This window comes from Cervus canadensis, chromosome 10, assembly GCF_019320065.1.
Source record: "Cervus canadensis isolate Bull #8, Minnesota chromosome 10, ASM1932006v1, whole genome shotgun sequence".
In the NCBI taxonomy this organism is placed as follows: domain Eukaryota; kingdom Metazoa; phylum Chordata; class Mammalia; order Artiodactyla; family Cervidae; genus Cervus; species Cervus canadensis.
Genome location: NC_057395.1, coordinates 79,761,224 through 79,777,350, shown reverse-complemented (window position 1 = coordinate 79,777,350; position 16,127 = coordinate 79,761,224). Strand labels below are relative to the sequence as shown.

The following is a 16,127-nucleotide window of genomic DNA, read 5'->3' as shown; positions in this document are numbered from 1 at the left end:
TTTCTGTCCTGAAAGGGAAACATTACCCTCTTTCAGATGGAAGGCATTAGTGTATGTTTTGAAAGCTGTTAGCACAGCAATAAGGAATTCATCTTCATAGTCAGGGACTGGGGTGATTAATAACCAATAATTCTTAATAAGAGTCTGATTTATTGATATGTGACAGCTGTCAGCCCACAGGCATTGTGTGTAGCAACTGGAATGTCTTCATTTCATTCCACCTGAAACACGACTCTCAGAATGGGCCCATGAGTCACTTGAGTGGTGTAACCAGCCTTAGAAATTGAAAACAGCAGACCCAAAAAGGAAATGAGAAGATATATCGACGATCCTTTTCTGACAAAAGATATACAGTATTTATGGGGCTTTCTTTATCCTTTCAAAAAAAATTTTGGTCTTTTTTTTTCTTACTACACAATGTAAGTAGTACATCATGATTCTTTTTGATCATCAAGACCAATAGGCATAGCCTGAAGAGATCATCTTATGCAAGTCTCTCCATTTAAAAATCAGAACTGTCCTCCTGAATCCATCTCCTTTCACTAGAAAAAAAAGTTCATGAAAGAGCTCTTTGGGATTTTCAGTGGAGGTTTAGGCCTTTTGTTAGGCTGAGGCAGGCTCCAAGGACAGGAGAGGAAGAGGGGGAGAGAAGTTCAAGAACAAAAAACTGGAAGAGAAGGCAGAGAACAGGAGAGGTGCCGAGCGGAAGCGAAAGCCAAAGAAGTCCGCGTGCCGAGCAGCGTGGGTCCCCCGGTGGGGAGAAGCCGTGTGGCGATGGCTGGGAAGGGGCTTGAGAAAGGGCGCCCCGCGTGGAGGCTTCGCTGGGGTCGCTCACACCGCCCTTTCCACTTCTTTGCTTCCCCAGCCGCATCCATTTCTGCCCTCCTCTCTCCTGGGAGGCTGAGCTCCGTGGTCCTCCAGATCCTTTGCCAGTGGCCGCATTTGGATGCGGCCAGCGGGAGCAAGTCTAAGCAGGAAATCAGAGGATGGGAAGTGAGACAGGCCAGAATGTCGCTTCTGTCACCCCTCAGGTCACGTGTCCGCCACCAGCTTCACCCCACAAGATGACATCTCCCTCTAGGGGGCCCAGCCTCACCATCAGCCTTCACTGGGCACCCGCAGGAAGCATCTCCTCTTCTTGCGCTCTCAGGCCAAGTCCTCAGCAGGGGCAGTGTTTCAGAAAGGTCTTTCAAGTCAACGAAAGAAATGAAAGAAACAAATGTTTGTAACCAGCGGTTACCAGGTGCTCCCAACACGAACTCATTTCCCCCTTAAAAAAAGAAAAGGACTAATTCCCCTTTTCCTACAGATAAAAGACATCATCATTACATACTAAGCACCAAGCTAACTTTTTTAAGTAAAGACAAAGCATTCCACCAGACAGAAGAACTTTAAGCCCTGACGAGATGACCTCTAAGAAGAAAGAAGTGATTGTTTTTTCTTTTTTAAAAAAACTTTTTATTTTGTATTGGGGGATAGATGATTAGGAAAGAATGTTGTGATTGCTTCAGGGGGCCAGCAGAGGAACTCACCCATACAAATACAGGTGTCCACTCTCCCCCAAACCCCCCACCCAGCTGCCACGTAACACAGCAGAGTCCCTGAGGCCCGCAGCAGGGCCTTGTTGGTTATCCATTAAATACAGCCTCGTGTCCCTGTCCATCCCGGACCCCCTAACTACCCCTCCCCCATCCTTCCTCTCCAGCACCCATAAGTTCATTTTCTAAGTCCGTGACTTTCTGTTTTGTAAGTTCATTTGTATCATTTTTTTTTTTAAGATTCCACATATAAGGGATGTCTTATTTCACCTTTTCTGTCTGACTTCACTCAGGTCCATCCATGTTGGTGCAAATGACACCATTTTCCTTTTTTATGATTGACTAACATTCCATTGTACATATGTACTGCATCTTCAGAAAGAACTAATTTTTTATTAGAAAATAAAAACATTTAGAAATAAGCCAAAGGAGTGTGAACTAGAGCCTCAGACGTAAAGGTGGCAACTAGATTCACTCTTCCACGAAGCTTAACTGGAATCTGAGGACAGTTCTCTGAACCACATGCCCAGACCAACGTGTGAACTCATTGCTTAAGCCAAGGAAGGAAGCAACCAAGAAATAGAACTCAAAAAATCGTGTTGAATTCCTCTGCCGAGCCTTGGATTGCCAAAATATTTAAACCAAGGATCTTTAGGCATCCTGGTGAGACATTTTTTCCCCCATATATTTTGACCCATAGCTCAATTGTAAACCCCCTGAGTTAAATTATGTCCCAGGAATGATTACGCCCAAGAGCAGTTGTGATAAAATTACTGGGTGAACTGATCAGGAAGTTTGTGTGCAGCAAATTAATAAAGTCAGAATGAGGAAAAGTGTCCACTGTGAATGGGGCCAAAATCCCTTCTTGGGAGCAGTTTATCATGAGCTATCTGACCTACTTTTCCCATCAGCCATGCCTTCCACTAAAATTGTATTTGAACTCTGGGGTTCACATCACAGACTTAGGACTAGTTTATTATCTCATAACTTTGAAGAAGACTAATAAAAATAACCAATTAAAAAAGTGGTCAACCCTAATTCCAAAACCTGACAAAGATGCCACAAAAAAAGAAAACTACAGGCCAATATCACTGATGAACATAGATGCAAAACTCCTTAACAAAATTCTAGCAAACAGAATCCAACAACATATTAAAAAAATCATACACCACGACCAAGTGGGCTTTAACCCAGGAATGCAAGGATTCTTCAATATCCGCAAATCAATCAATGTAATACACCACATTAACAAATTGAAAGATAAAAACCATATGATTATCTCAATAGATGCAGAGAAAGCCTTTGACAAAATTCAACACTCATTTATGATTAAAACTCTCCAAAAAGCAGGAATAGAAGGAACATACCTCAACATAATAAAAGCTATATATGACAAACCCACAGCAAGCATCACCCTCAATGGTGAAAAATTGAAAGCATTTCCCCTGAAATCAGGAACAAGACAAGGGTGCCCACTCTCACCACTACTATTCAACATAGTGTTGGAAGTTTTGGCCACAGCAATCAGAGCAGAAAAAGAAGTAAAAGGAATCCAGATAGGAAAAGAAGAAGTGAAAATCTCACTGTTTGCAGATGACATGATCCTCTACATAGAAAACCCTAAAGACTCTACCAGAAAATTTACTAGAGCTAATCAATGAATATAGTGAAGTTGGCAGGATATAAAATTAACACACAGAAATCCCTTGCATTCCTATATACTAACAATGAAAAAAACAGAAAGAGAAATTAAGGAAACAATACCATTCACCATTGCAACAAAAAGAATAAAATACTTAGGAGTATATCTACCTAAAGAAACAAAAGGCCTATACATAGAAAACTATAAAACACTGATGAAAGAAATCAAAGAGGACACAAACAGATGGAGAAAAATACTGTGTTCATGGATTGGAAGAATCAATATTGTCAAAATGGCTATTCTACCCAAAGCAATCTATAGATTCAATGCAATCCCTATCAAGCTACCAACGGTATTTTTCACAGAACTAGACCAAAGAATTTCACAATTTGTATGGAAATACAAAAACCTCGAATAGCCAAAGTAATCTTGAGAAAGAAGAATGGAACTGGAGGAATCAACCTGCCTGACTTCAGACTCTACTACAAAGCCACAGTCATCAAGACAGTGTGGTACTGGCACAAAGACAGAATATAGATCAATGGAACAGAATAGAAAGCCAGAGATAAATCCACGAACCTATGGACATTTTATCTTCAATAAAGGAGGCAAGAATATACAATGGAAAAAAGACAACCTCTTTAACAAGTGGTGCTGGGAAAACTGGTCAACCACTTGTAAAAGAATGAAACTAGAACACTTTCTAACACCATACACAAAAATAAACTCAAAATGGATTTAAGATCTAAATGTAAGACCAGAAACTATAAAACTCCTAGAGGAGAACATAGGCAAAACACTCTCCGACATAAATCACAGCAAGATCCTCTATGACCCACCTCCCAGAATATTGGAAATAAAAGCAAAACTAAACAAATGGGACCTAATGAAACTTAAAAAGCTTTTGCACAGCAAAGGAAACTATACGCAAGATGAAAAGACAGCCTTCAGAATGGGAGAAAAAATAGCAAATGAAGAAACAGACAAAGGATTAATCTCAAAAATATACAACAACTTCCTGTCAGCTAATTCCAGAAAAATAAATGACCCAATAAAAATGGCCCAGAGAAACTAACAGACATTTCTCCAAAGAAGACATACAGATGGCTAACAAAATGAAAAAGGTGCTCAAACATCACTCCATTATCAGAGAATATGCAAAATCCAACCACAATGAGCGTACCATTACACACCAGTCCAGGATGGCTTGCTATCAAAGTCTACAAGCAAATGCGGAGAGGCTGTGAGAAAGGGAACCCCCCCTCTTTACATCTGTTGGTGGAATGCCAAACTATACAGCCACTATGGAAAACAGTGTTGGAGATCCTTAAAAAACTGAAATAGAACTGCCATATGACCCCAGCATACCATTTCTGGCATACACGACTGAGGAAACCATATCTGAAATAAGAGACACATGCACCCCAGTGTTCATCGCAGCACTGTTTATAATAGCCAGGATATGGAAGCAACCTAGATGCCTATCAGCAGACGAATGGATAAGGAAGCCGTGGTACATATACACCATGGAATATTACTCAGCCGTCAAAAAGAATTCATTTGAACCAGTCCTAATGAGATGGATGAAACTGGAGCCCCTTATACAGAGTGAAGTAAGCCAGAAAGATAAAGAACATTACAGCATACTAACACATATATATGGAACTTAGAAAGATGGTAACGATAACCCTATATGCAAAACAGAAAAAGAGACACAGAAATACAGAACAGACTTTTGAACTCTGTGGGAGAATGTGAGGGTGGGATGTTTCAAAAGAACAGCATGTATACTATCTATGGTGAAACAGATCACCAGCCCAGGTGGGATGCATGAGACAAGTGCTCGGGCCTGGTGCACTGGGAAGACCCAGAGGAATCGGGTGGAGAGGGAGGTGGGAGGGGGGATCGGGATGGGGAAAAAGTGTAAATCTATGGCTGATTCATATCAATGTATGACAAAACCCACTGAAATGTTGTGAAGTAATTAGCCTCCAACTAATAAAAAAATTAAAAAAAAAAAAAAAAAAGTGGTCAATTGGCCAACAATAAGTGATGGAGAAAATGGAAGAGGAATTTGAAGAGAAATAAGATAACTAGTTTGGAAAACAATTTTATAAAGACTTAACATGCTTCTTAAGGGCTTTCCTGGTGGCTCAGTGGTAAAGAATTCACCTGCCAATGCAGGAGACACAAGAGATGTGGGTTCGATCCCTGGGTTGGGAAAATCCCCCGGAGAAGGAAATGGCAGCCTGCTCCAGTATTCTTGCCTGGAGAATCCCACGGACAGAGGGGCCTGGCAGGCACAGAGGCAACATGCTTCTCAGGGTTGAAGACCTTTATGTGTCAGACCCAGTAAGCATCACAAAGCTTTAAAAGATTCTGATTTGACAGTAACACTCTTTCTCTTGAAGAAAAGGCTAATGATAGCCCCCGACACACAAGAATCTCTGAGGCCTCTTTCCCAAATCCAGTCATCATCTGCAGCAAACCGAGCCTGTGCTATTTCTCACCATGTCTTGTGCTGTTTCTTGAACCCTGACTGGGATAATTACAGACTGTTATGGGAATGTCCTGAAACACCTCAAGGAAGGAATGTGTTGCATGTAAACTGGCTCCTCCGTGGAAATCCATATAAGTACATGGTGTCTGGTCCACGGAACATCAAGATTCCTTTGCTGTCTCCATCTCTCTTCTTCTGCACGTCTGGGCCAACTCTGCAATATTCGTGTGGGGACAGGAGTTCATTCTTAACCTAAGGATGATCAGTTCACAAGGTCAAAAGGGTGAGTGAGCCTCCCTCCCCTTCCCCTCAGCTACCAGCCTGTCAACAACTCAGGAGAGGCCGCCTCTTTGAAAGGCACCCCAGAGCACTCACCTCTGCCCCTGCCGAGCTGCTTCCTGTTGGGGACCCTGCCGAAGATGTGTTTCCTCCGCTCTCTCCTCTGAGTCTTGGACTTTTAAAGAAACAATTGTGTGTGCTCAAACGCTCAGTCACGTCCAACTCTTTGCGACCCCCTGGACTATAGCCTGCCAGGCCTTGGAATTCTCCAGGCAAGAATACTGGGCCAGGTTGCCATTTCCTTCTCCAGGGGATCTTCCCGACCCAGGGATGGAACCCAGGTCTCCTGTCTGGGTAGGCGGATTCTTTACCACTGTGCCAGCTGGGAAATCCTAGTGGCAACAATTAAAAGAATTCAATGTTTTCTGGGTCATGGAAATGAAAAGGCGCTAGTTTGAATTCTTTTTTCTCCTCTCTTCTTCAAATGTCATAATTCTTCCCAAATTCCATGCCGCTCAAAACATGACCAAGATACATTTTTCACATAAAGTGCGACATTGTTTCCTGATATGCCCAGCACAAACAGTTAACGCTTGGCTTGACGCACCTTACCACCAACTGCAACACACACAGACACCCACACACATCACACGTACATGTGTGTTTAGCCTCAGAAGAACGTCAAGGATGTGTTCACTTATTGATGAGATCATAAAACATATATTCCCCTAAAGGTTTTCATCTCAGCTACTTTAAGGCTGATGGGACTAGGATCTGATTTTTTTTTTTTCCACAACAACCTAAAAAAATAGTTGAGACCTGGAAAAAAATCGCGTCCTACCTATGAGAAAGAAATATCAAAATGACATGTAACAGACGTTTAATAAGTATCTAGAAAATATAAAACTATGTCAGTAACCAGCTGTTACTCAAGTTAGTACTGATACATATACATATGTGTGATAGTATATGCTTGTATGAGCATGCATCAGTGCTAACTTGATACATATATATATCTCTGTATAGTATGCACTTATATGACTATTTATGTGTATATAAAAATATGATTTAGTGTGGCATGTGCTGAAGTTGAATCTGTTATGGTATGTGGTAGAAAATTCCAGCTATAAGAAGACCCTCTCTTATTTTTCTAAATTTTTATTGAAGTATAGTTGATCTGCAGAGTTGTGTTGGTTTCAAGCATACAGCAAAGTCATTCGATTATACATATGTATGTCTCTGTTCTTTTTCAGGCTCTTTGCCCTTATAGTTTATTACAAAATACCGAGTACAGTGCTGTATGCTACATGGTTGGTCCCTGTTGGCCGTCTATTTCGTATATGATTGTGTGGATCCGTTAATCCCAAACTCTTCATTTACCCCCGCCCCACCTTTCTACTGTGGTAACTATAAACTTGTTTTCTATGTCTATGGAAGACCCTGACTTTGAAGAAAATAAATTTATGGGAGAAAAAAATGGGGTGGTGGGCAGACTCAAAGATTTACCTGCATTTTGGACCAGGCATCTAAAGAACAACCCAGAGCAATCATTTTCTGCTTCCTGTTCACACGTTTTTCGCATATTTCTTTTAATTAGCTGCCTGCCTGGCCTGTTTTTCGCAGCAATAGGCCCCCTGAACTCGTGCCCCGGGTATTTCGTGAGCTCTGAGTGACGGTCCCATTCTTCTCTAAACCCAAGTCTGATGCGCGTCTTCTAAGCCCTGCTGGGCTCCGCTCTGGCACCAGTGGAGGCGGAGACAGACCAACAGTGTCTCCTCGCCCAGCTCCCTGGCAAGAGGCAGCCTGGCTCCCCCGGTGAGGGTGAGGATCAGTGCCCGGGGAACCCGGTGACCTCCACTCCCCGACCTGGTCTGAGTGAGTCACACCCAGACCTGCCGTTGCTTCTCCTAGCTGGGTCTGGCGAGCCCGACAAACAGGCAGTTTGCCTTTTGATGTGTCCAGGCACAGGAGTGACTCAGCCCGGCCCTCTCCAGAGGGAGCGCGGAGAAGCTCTGGAGGGCAGGCAGCCTTTGTGAGGTCTCTGCTCCAGCCGGGATGAGGGCTCTTCAGTCACTCTCCCCCTCTTTCCCTGAAAGAACCGGAGGATGAATCACCAGCTTGAAGGAGCCTGTTCCTTCCTTCCTAATAAACAAAATTCAAACCTCCAAGCCCCATTAAACATTCCCTCTGACACGGCCTGAATCCCCACAGACGGAAGGCATCAGATGGCGAGGAGCGTGGTTTGCCCAGGTAAACACACCTTCCTTGTGGACTGCAGGTTGTTTTCCACACGGGGTTCTAAACCTGGGAGGTGGTGGAGGCAAGATCTGTGAACTCTGGGAAGACAGTCGCCATCTGGGTGGACGTGTGTGTGCGCGGATTTTTTGGGACGAGATTCACAGTGTTTCTTAAGTTTGTGCTCAGAACCAGGCACTGTCCTCAGCACTCATTTAACCCTCCCAACTCACTCAGGAGTTGCTGCTGCAATTTTCCTTATCCCCATCTTACGAATCTTAAATTAACCAACCAATAAAACCAACCAACAACCAGGAGTCAGACCCGGCACACCAGTTTCAGCACTGCAGCGCCTCCTGCAGTGAAACAGAGGTAAAGCAGCTGATGGGTCCTCTGGTTCCGGCTTCCCTGGGGCTCAGATGGTAAAGAATCCGCCTGCAGTGCGGGGACCCGGTGTTCAATCCCCGGGTTGGGAAGATCCCCTGGAGAAGGGAAAGGCAGCCCCCTCCAGTATTCTGGCCTGGAGAGTCCCGTGGACAGAGGAGTCTGGTGGCTATAGTGCATGGGGTCGCACACTTTCACTTAACTGAACCTAGTCTGAGTGGGAAACTGTGAAGAGAATTTAGACCCAACAAAGGAGAAATGGAAAGTGATCTGGGGGCTGTCTGTTGCTTAGGCTCCCAGGTTATTTAGCATACTTTCCTGGGCTTAGTAGGCAAAGCTTATGTAAAAATCTTACGAGCAACAGCTGCCTGCAAAATTCATCTAATATCCCCAGAAACCGGCTTTCCTTCCTTGGATCTTTGATGTCCCCAGACAAGATACTCTGTTTCCCCACTGTCATTTCACAGAGAATATATTCTCTAGGGACACACACAACTAGGGAGGTGGGTCTTCACAGGCACAACAAGTTCACATTGAATGAGATAAGCATTGTCCACAGTCCACTGTTTCTCTCTCCCAATGTAATGTGGGATACAAATTTATTCTTGGTTCCCAGGTAGTTCAATCAGTAAAGAATATGCCTACAATGCAGGAGAAAGTGAAAGTGAAAGTTGCTTTGTCGTGTCCAACTCTTTGCGACCCCCTACAGTCTATGGAATTCTCCAGGAATTCTCCATACTGGAGTGGATAGCCTTTCCCTTCTCCAGCGGATCTTCCCAACCCAGGGATCAAACCCAGGTCTCCCGCATTGCGGGCAGATTCTTTACCAGCTGAGCTATAAGGGAAGCCCACAATTGCAAGAGACCTGGGTTTAATCCCTGGGTCAGGCAGATTCCCTGGAGAATGAAATGGCACCCACTCCAGTATTCTTGCCTGGGAAATCCCATGGACAGAGGATCCTGGCGGGCTACAGTCCATGCGGCTGCAGAGTCAGATACCACTTAGAGAACAAACCACCACCATCTTGGTCACAGGCTCTGGTGGAAGGAGTCAGAGTCCTGTCTGTTATTTAATGGTTGGAGCAAGATGCCTGTAAAAAACATTAGCCATGGAAGTGTTAGTGGTCCTAGTACTATTTATACTACTTATGGACTTTGTTTATGGGCCAGATACTGTGCTAGAAGTGTGACATATTTTACATCATTTAATCTCCACAACTTTCCATGGGAGGTTCTCTTATCACCTATGTTTTGCTGATTAGAAACAGAAGTGGCCAGAAGTCAAGTAAGAAGCTGACTAGAGTCACACACGACAGAAATTCTGACTGTGAACTAAACCAACGTGACCAGTCACACGAGGCATCTGCGCACCACTGGGTCTGGAAGTGAGTGTCTGTATATGAGTGTTTATCTGTGTGTATGAGTGAGCATCTGTGTGTATGAGTGTGAATCTGTGTGTATGAGTGTGTATGTGTCTAACTGGTCACCCACATTTTCTTCGGTGAAAACTCACATTTCTATCTCCCATTCTTCAATTATAATGTATCTTTCCGAAATGGTTTGAAGCATAGAAACTAGTTTAGCATTTCTTTGATAGACCACGTCTGCTGAATGATTTTATTGATGAGTGTTTTAGAGTAAACACATTTGTTCACCAAAGGGGAAATATGATAATCTGGGGAAACTGCCTTGCCTTTAATGAAAGACTTAACCTGAAACTGAAATTCATGGGCTTATGACTCATCTCTGACTCACTCTCCGAGTCTGCTTGGAAATCCAGGAGAAACACTTACAGCCCAGCTGGGTGTCCCACGGCTGTTTTTCTGGTTGTTGCCTTAAAGATGCAAGGACGGAACCAAGAGACAGAATCAACAGTGCGTGAAAAATGCAACCAGCCTCGCAGGCCGTGTCTTGTTCCAAGTTCAGAGGTGGAGATGGTTCCAGTGGCTGCTTTCATGGAGGAAAGAGTAGTATTTGGATATTAATGGTTTACCAAGTTGTATTTTTTGTTCTATTTTTGAACTTTGCTAAGCAAAAACCCTGCACCTTCTGAACCTGGACTCTGAACATCCTCTCTCTAGTTTACTATAAAAAGAAGATTCTTTAATAAAAACTAGGGGTGGGATGAGAGTTTAAAACATTCTTTAATCTTAATAGCTTTCCTTGTGGTTCCTGAATTTATGGCTGAACAAGCACAAAGGGGTGAATGGTAGGCAGGAAACACAAGTAAAACATTGTCTTCACTTGAGGTCCTGATTCAGGATGAAGAATTAAGGAAATTATCACACCAAGGGTGCCTGACCTGAGTAAACAGGGCAGCCTTGGAAGAAAAACAACACTTGACAGGAAGTGAGGTGGGAGCTCTGCTGTCAGGAAATGTGTGGACTGCTGGAAGATTCTGCGGCCCAGGTCACCAACAGGCAGGCTCTTAGCCAACTGCGGGCCTCAGGAAGGTTCTGCTTGGCTTGTAGGGTGTCTTAAACTTTTGAATTCACCAACGATTTTTAAAAATCGGGAGGTTCCATTCTCCAAACCGGGACCTTCACTTCCGTTGGAAAGTAGTTCCCGCGCATCGCCGGCCGGCCTGGTAACTGAATCCCTGAGGAGGTCGGGTCCTCGCTGGTTCGCCCTGCGCTCCACCGTCTCCCCTGACCTCCCGCCGCCCGTTTCACGCACTGACACTCCCGCCCCACCTTCCACGCCCTGGGCATTGGCATGTGTTAAAGGACCAGGCACAAGCCCTTCTCTTCACTCCAGTCCCCACTCATGTGCCTCCAAAATGGAAAAGAAACAGTTGAAGAGGTAAAACTCTGCCTATAGATTTCTTCAGCTGTGAAATCCGGTGAGAGCAGAGCCCCACACCCAGCGCATCTCATGTCCTGAAGCGTGGCTCGGCGCCCCGAGCGTCTGCTCCTCCCTCTCCAGCAGTCCCCAGAGGAGAAAGATGCCTCCTCCTCTAGAATCAGCCTCATTTCCCTAGCTGTTAGCAACAAGCATCCTCACGGATGTGTGTCTCAACGGAAACCTCTGAAAAAGCGCCCTAGCTCTTGTGATGTTCTTCTCCATTGTTAAAAAGCAGGACTGCTTACAGCGTTGCTTCAGAGTCATAAAGCTTGGGGTTGTGTTTCCCTTTGAGCAGCTCCTCAGCACTCCCACTGTGGATGCAGGAACCTTCGGGCAACAAGGAGATGAGGCAGCGCCCCCAAAGGCCCTGCACCCCGACACAGAGAGTCTGCCCTCTCTTTCACGACTTTACAGACGTGTCCTAGGAGACAACCCGCAGCCTCCACGGTAGGCACTCCGACCCCAGGACGCTCAGCCTTTATCAAGCACTCGACGAGAGAAACAGGGGTTGCAGAGGCAGTGAGCTGCCCTTCTCATCTATTCCTCCAGATACAGGCTTCCTAGAAACGGAACTGAAAGCAGGAGGCAGCACAGTGGTGAGGGGCTCGGCTCCGCAGCCCAGAGACGAGCAGACAGACGGCGAGCACTGACCCCCGATCCATCTTTCAGTGGCTTCCCCGTCAGGGGGCAGGAGTATAAAATGACGCCCACCCAGCAGGAGGGCGGCGGGAGTTAAAAACAAGGAAGCATACCACGCGCTGCGCTCAGACCCTGGAATACGTCGATGATGACAACCATATTTACTGGAAACGGAGCGCCAGGCTCTGTTGCCCACTTTACCCCCTCACAGCGCACCACGGGGCTTGCAGGATCTTAGTTCCAGCCGGGGCTTGAACCTGCGCCCTCAGCAGTGAAAGCACAGAGTCCTGACCACCAGACGACCAGGGAACTGCATCATGCTTCTTCTTTAAATGAGAACCAATAATGGGCTCAGAGATGTTAAGTAACTTTCACAAGGTCACACAGCAGTGAAATGTTGGAGCCAGAATCTGAATCTAATGTGTGCCGTCCTAACCACACTACTGCCTACTTATTTAATGTTCATGAAAATATTGGAAGCTGGTGCTATCGATGGCTCCATTTTACAGATGGGCAAACTGAGGCACTGAACAGCTGAATAACTTGTCTCAGGTCACCTGGGTCAGGAGTCTCTTATCCGCTGTCCTGCACGCCAGGCACTACACAGAGCCCTCCACATATGGCTCTATTTGATCTCTGCAAACCATTTAAGAAAGGGATTATCACTCCGTGTTATAAATCAGGACACGGAGACTTGACGACATGGTGTAAGTTGCTTCTGGTTGTTATTGTTTGGTCTCTAAGTCGTGTCCAACTCTTTCGTGACTCCATGGACTGTAGCCTGCCAAGCTCCTCTGCCCACGGGATTCTCCAGGTAATAATAGCATTTCCTCCTCCAGGGTATGTTGCCTACCCGGGATCGAACCCCCGTCCCTTGCATCGCCTGCCCCGGCAGGCGGATTATCACTGAGCCACCTGGGAAGCCCTGTTTCCAGGCACACAGCAGTAAGACAGCATTCCTGCGATCCAGCTCTGGCTGCAGCTGGCCACAGAGCCCTCAGTGGCCACAAACCCAGTGGCTGCCTCCCCCGTCCCCCAGGCCCACATCACAAGTGGCCTCTTCTCTCCCTCCCCCAGGTCTCTCTTCCTCTTCAGTCTAAAAAGCTAGGGTTCTTTAGAGCTGGCCTCACGCTGGGACTAAACTTTAACCTCAGAAACTCATTTAAAGGTCACAGGTCCCGAACAGAGACCTGGAGGTCTGCCAGTGATTGCCAGCTGAACCTCGTCACCTCTAACTCATTGCAGTCACTGGGTTCACGCGTTACAAAACCCAGTGACATCTTCTGCTGGCCTAGGAGGCAAGCAAAAACTGCTCTCTCACCAAACAAGTAGAAAACTCAGAGAAAAAAGTTCACCCCTTTGAAAAGTCTTCATGTAAATGTAATTGGTCCCAGCTAAGGGACTGATCAGTTAGCTTTATAAACTTACCTAAAAGTAACAGTTTTCTCCCTAAAACTTGGAAAACCTCAGGAAGCTCCAAGGTAGATAGATACTCAGATTCTGTCTGTTTGCTTAGGGTTTGTTCAGGGAAGCAGAACCAGGGTGAGAGATCCAGAGGAGGGATTGCTTACAGGGTGGACCTTGTCCAGCAGTGGAAGCACAGTCAGGACTCTTCACTTCAGAGTCAGGGTTTCTTCACTTCCCTCTTCTAAAGCCTGTGCAGATTTCTCTTGCAGGCAACCCTGATTGTGTAATTGTATGAAAGAAACCTCTTGTTCACGGGCGATACTTGTTGAGGGTTTTAAAAATAAAATGGTGAGATGTCTGCAACGTGCTCTCAAATAAATAATTTTGCAGAAAAATAATGTTTGTATATACTATATTGTGCTTCCCAGGTGGTGCTAGTGGTAAAGAACCCGCCTGCCAATGCAGGAGATGTAAGAGAAGCGGGCTCGATCCCTGGGTTGGGAAGATCCCCTGGAGAAGGGTATGGCAACTTACTCCAGTATTCTTGGTTGGAGTATCCCGTGGACAGAAGAGCCTGGTGAGCTACAGTCCAAATTGCCGCAAAGAGTGGGACATGACTGAGCGACTTAGCACACATGCATATACTATATTACGGGCTTCCCAGGTGGCGCAGTGCTAAAGAATCTGCCTGCCAATGCAGGAGGTGCAAGAGACGTGGGTTCATTCCTCGGGTCAGGAAGATCCCCTGGAGAAGGAAATGGCAACCTGCTCCAGTATTCTTGCCAGGGTAATCCCATGGACAGGGGAGCCTGGCGGGCTACAGTCCGTGGAGTCGCAAAGAGTCGGACACGACTGAGCACAAACACACACACATTATATTAATGTACCCAGTACATGCGACATAATACACAGTGTATCTCAGAGACAGAAACAGTAAATGTGGCAAAATGTTAATCTGAAGAACGTGGGTGAAAGGTAAAAATGACATTCCTGGTGTTCATGAAACATCCTTTTCCAACATGTTTGCAGTTTGAGATTTTCAAAATAGAAAGTTGAAATTTTTTTCCAAAGTGCCTGAATGAATGCATGGACCAAGAAAATGCCACATCTACACACAGCGGAATATTATTTGGCCTTTAAAAAGAAGGAAATCCTGTGAAGTGCAAAAACACGGGTGAACCTTGAGCATACTGTGCTAAGTGAGAGAAGCCGCGACAGAAGGACAAATATCCACCTACATGATCCTCATGGGCAGGATCCAGCTGCATGACAGCTTTACCATAGCTCAGCTCACAGAGCGAAGGATAGAATCCTGCTGGTCAGCTGCTGAGAAGGGGCAGATACGGAGTCGCTGAAGGGTGTGTCCATTAAGATGAGTAACTTCTGTGAATGTGCCTACACCATGGGGTCTGGAGATAACAGAGGGAAGCGCTCACGTGACATGTTCTTATCGCAGTAAAATGCAAAAACAATTTTTTAACCCAACCCACCACAAAACCATCCACAAGAGTGGACTGTTTCTGAGTTGCCACCTGGCTTCCTGGGAGGATAAGCCCTTTGAGGAATACACTGGCCCTCCCTGTCTTTGCTGAGTCAGTTCAGGGTCAGACATTTCACCTTTCGCAGGGTGTGCTGAGCCCGTAACTTAGGAGATAATGTGTACAACGTTATCGGCTTTGGATTTAATCCACGTTATTGTAATGCACCGCTTTACTTACTCACACACACGTCCGTGGTCACCCGTGGGGTTTGTCCCCGTTGACACTGATCTCATCCATGAACTTGATGCCTCACTTGCCCCTGTTGTCAAGTCACACTTTAACCGGAAGGTCGCACACCTCCTTGGCCTCCCTGACCTCCCGCAGGAGGTCAGGAGTAACTGCCAGGCCTGAGTCTCTCTGTGCGTCTCGTCCTCCTGCGGACTGGCTACAGCGAATGGCGGAAACACTGCTGGCCCAGGGAGGCAGCGACGCTGTGGACCCGACCTGGGGGCTCGGCCATCCGGCCAGCCTGCGGCCCATCTCCCGGCGCGGTCCCAGGGCGGCAGGACACCCGCCGCCCACCCGAAGGCTCGCGCAGGGGACGCAGCCCCGGGACAGCCACAGTCAATGATTAACTCAACCCCGACCACAGCGCGCACTGCATGACCTCTCCTGCGAACCCAGCGGAAAACAAGTTCTAGCACTCAGAACTGAAATCCATCCACCCAAAACCTTTTACAGGGCCTTCAGAGCAGGAGGAAACGGCTGCTCTGAAAAACGCACATCTAAGCATAAGTGATAAACGCGTTTTACAGTCCCAACACTTTTATCACGAGGAGAGAGAACAGACAAAACAAGTAATGAAACATGATTTTTAAAATTCTGAAACATCTCAAGCATACAGAAAAGCATTCACCACCCAGCTTTGTCAGATCTTAATGTTAGAGTCGTTTAGACCCTAAGACTTTTCTGAGAAATAAAATAATACAGATAGAGTTGAATTGTTTCCCCTTCGGGCTCCGCCAGTGGCTCAGCGGTCGAGTCCGCTCGCAATGCAGAAGATGTGGGTTCTATCCCTGGGTCGGGAAGATCCCCTGGAGGAGGAAATGGCACCCCGCTCCGGTATTCTTGCCTGGAGAGTCCCGTGGACAGAGGAGCCTGGAGGGCTACAGTCCACCA

The 16,127-nt window shown here is 46.0% G+C and overlaps 2 long non-coding RNA genes across 2 annotated transcripts; one reads left to right on the top strand and one right to left on the bottom strand.

The window, feature by feature from the left end:
• Positions 1 to 828: 828 nt before the first annotated feature.
• LOC122448833 lies at positions 829 to 15,597 on the bottom strand. The gene is made up of 3 exons (XR_006271778.1): positions 15,190 to 15,597; positions 1,097 to 1,186; positions 829 to 967 (listed from the first exon to the last, which is right to left on the bottom strand). It is a non-coding gene; the product is annotated as an uncharacterized LOC122448833 (long non-coding RNA).
• On the top strand, positions 6,946 to 10,839 carry LOC122448834. The gene is made up of 3 exons (XR_006271779.1): positions 6,946 to 8,209; positions 9,840 to 9,962; positions 10,341 to 10,839. It is a non-coding gene; the product is annotated as an uncharacterized LOC122448834 (long non-coding RNA).
• Positions 15,598 to 16,127: the final 530 nt, after the last annotated feature.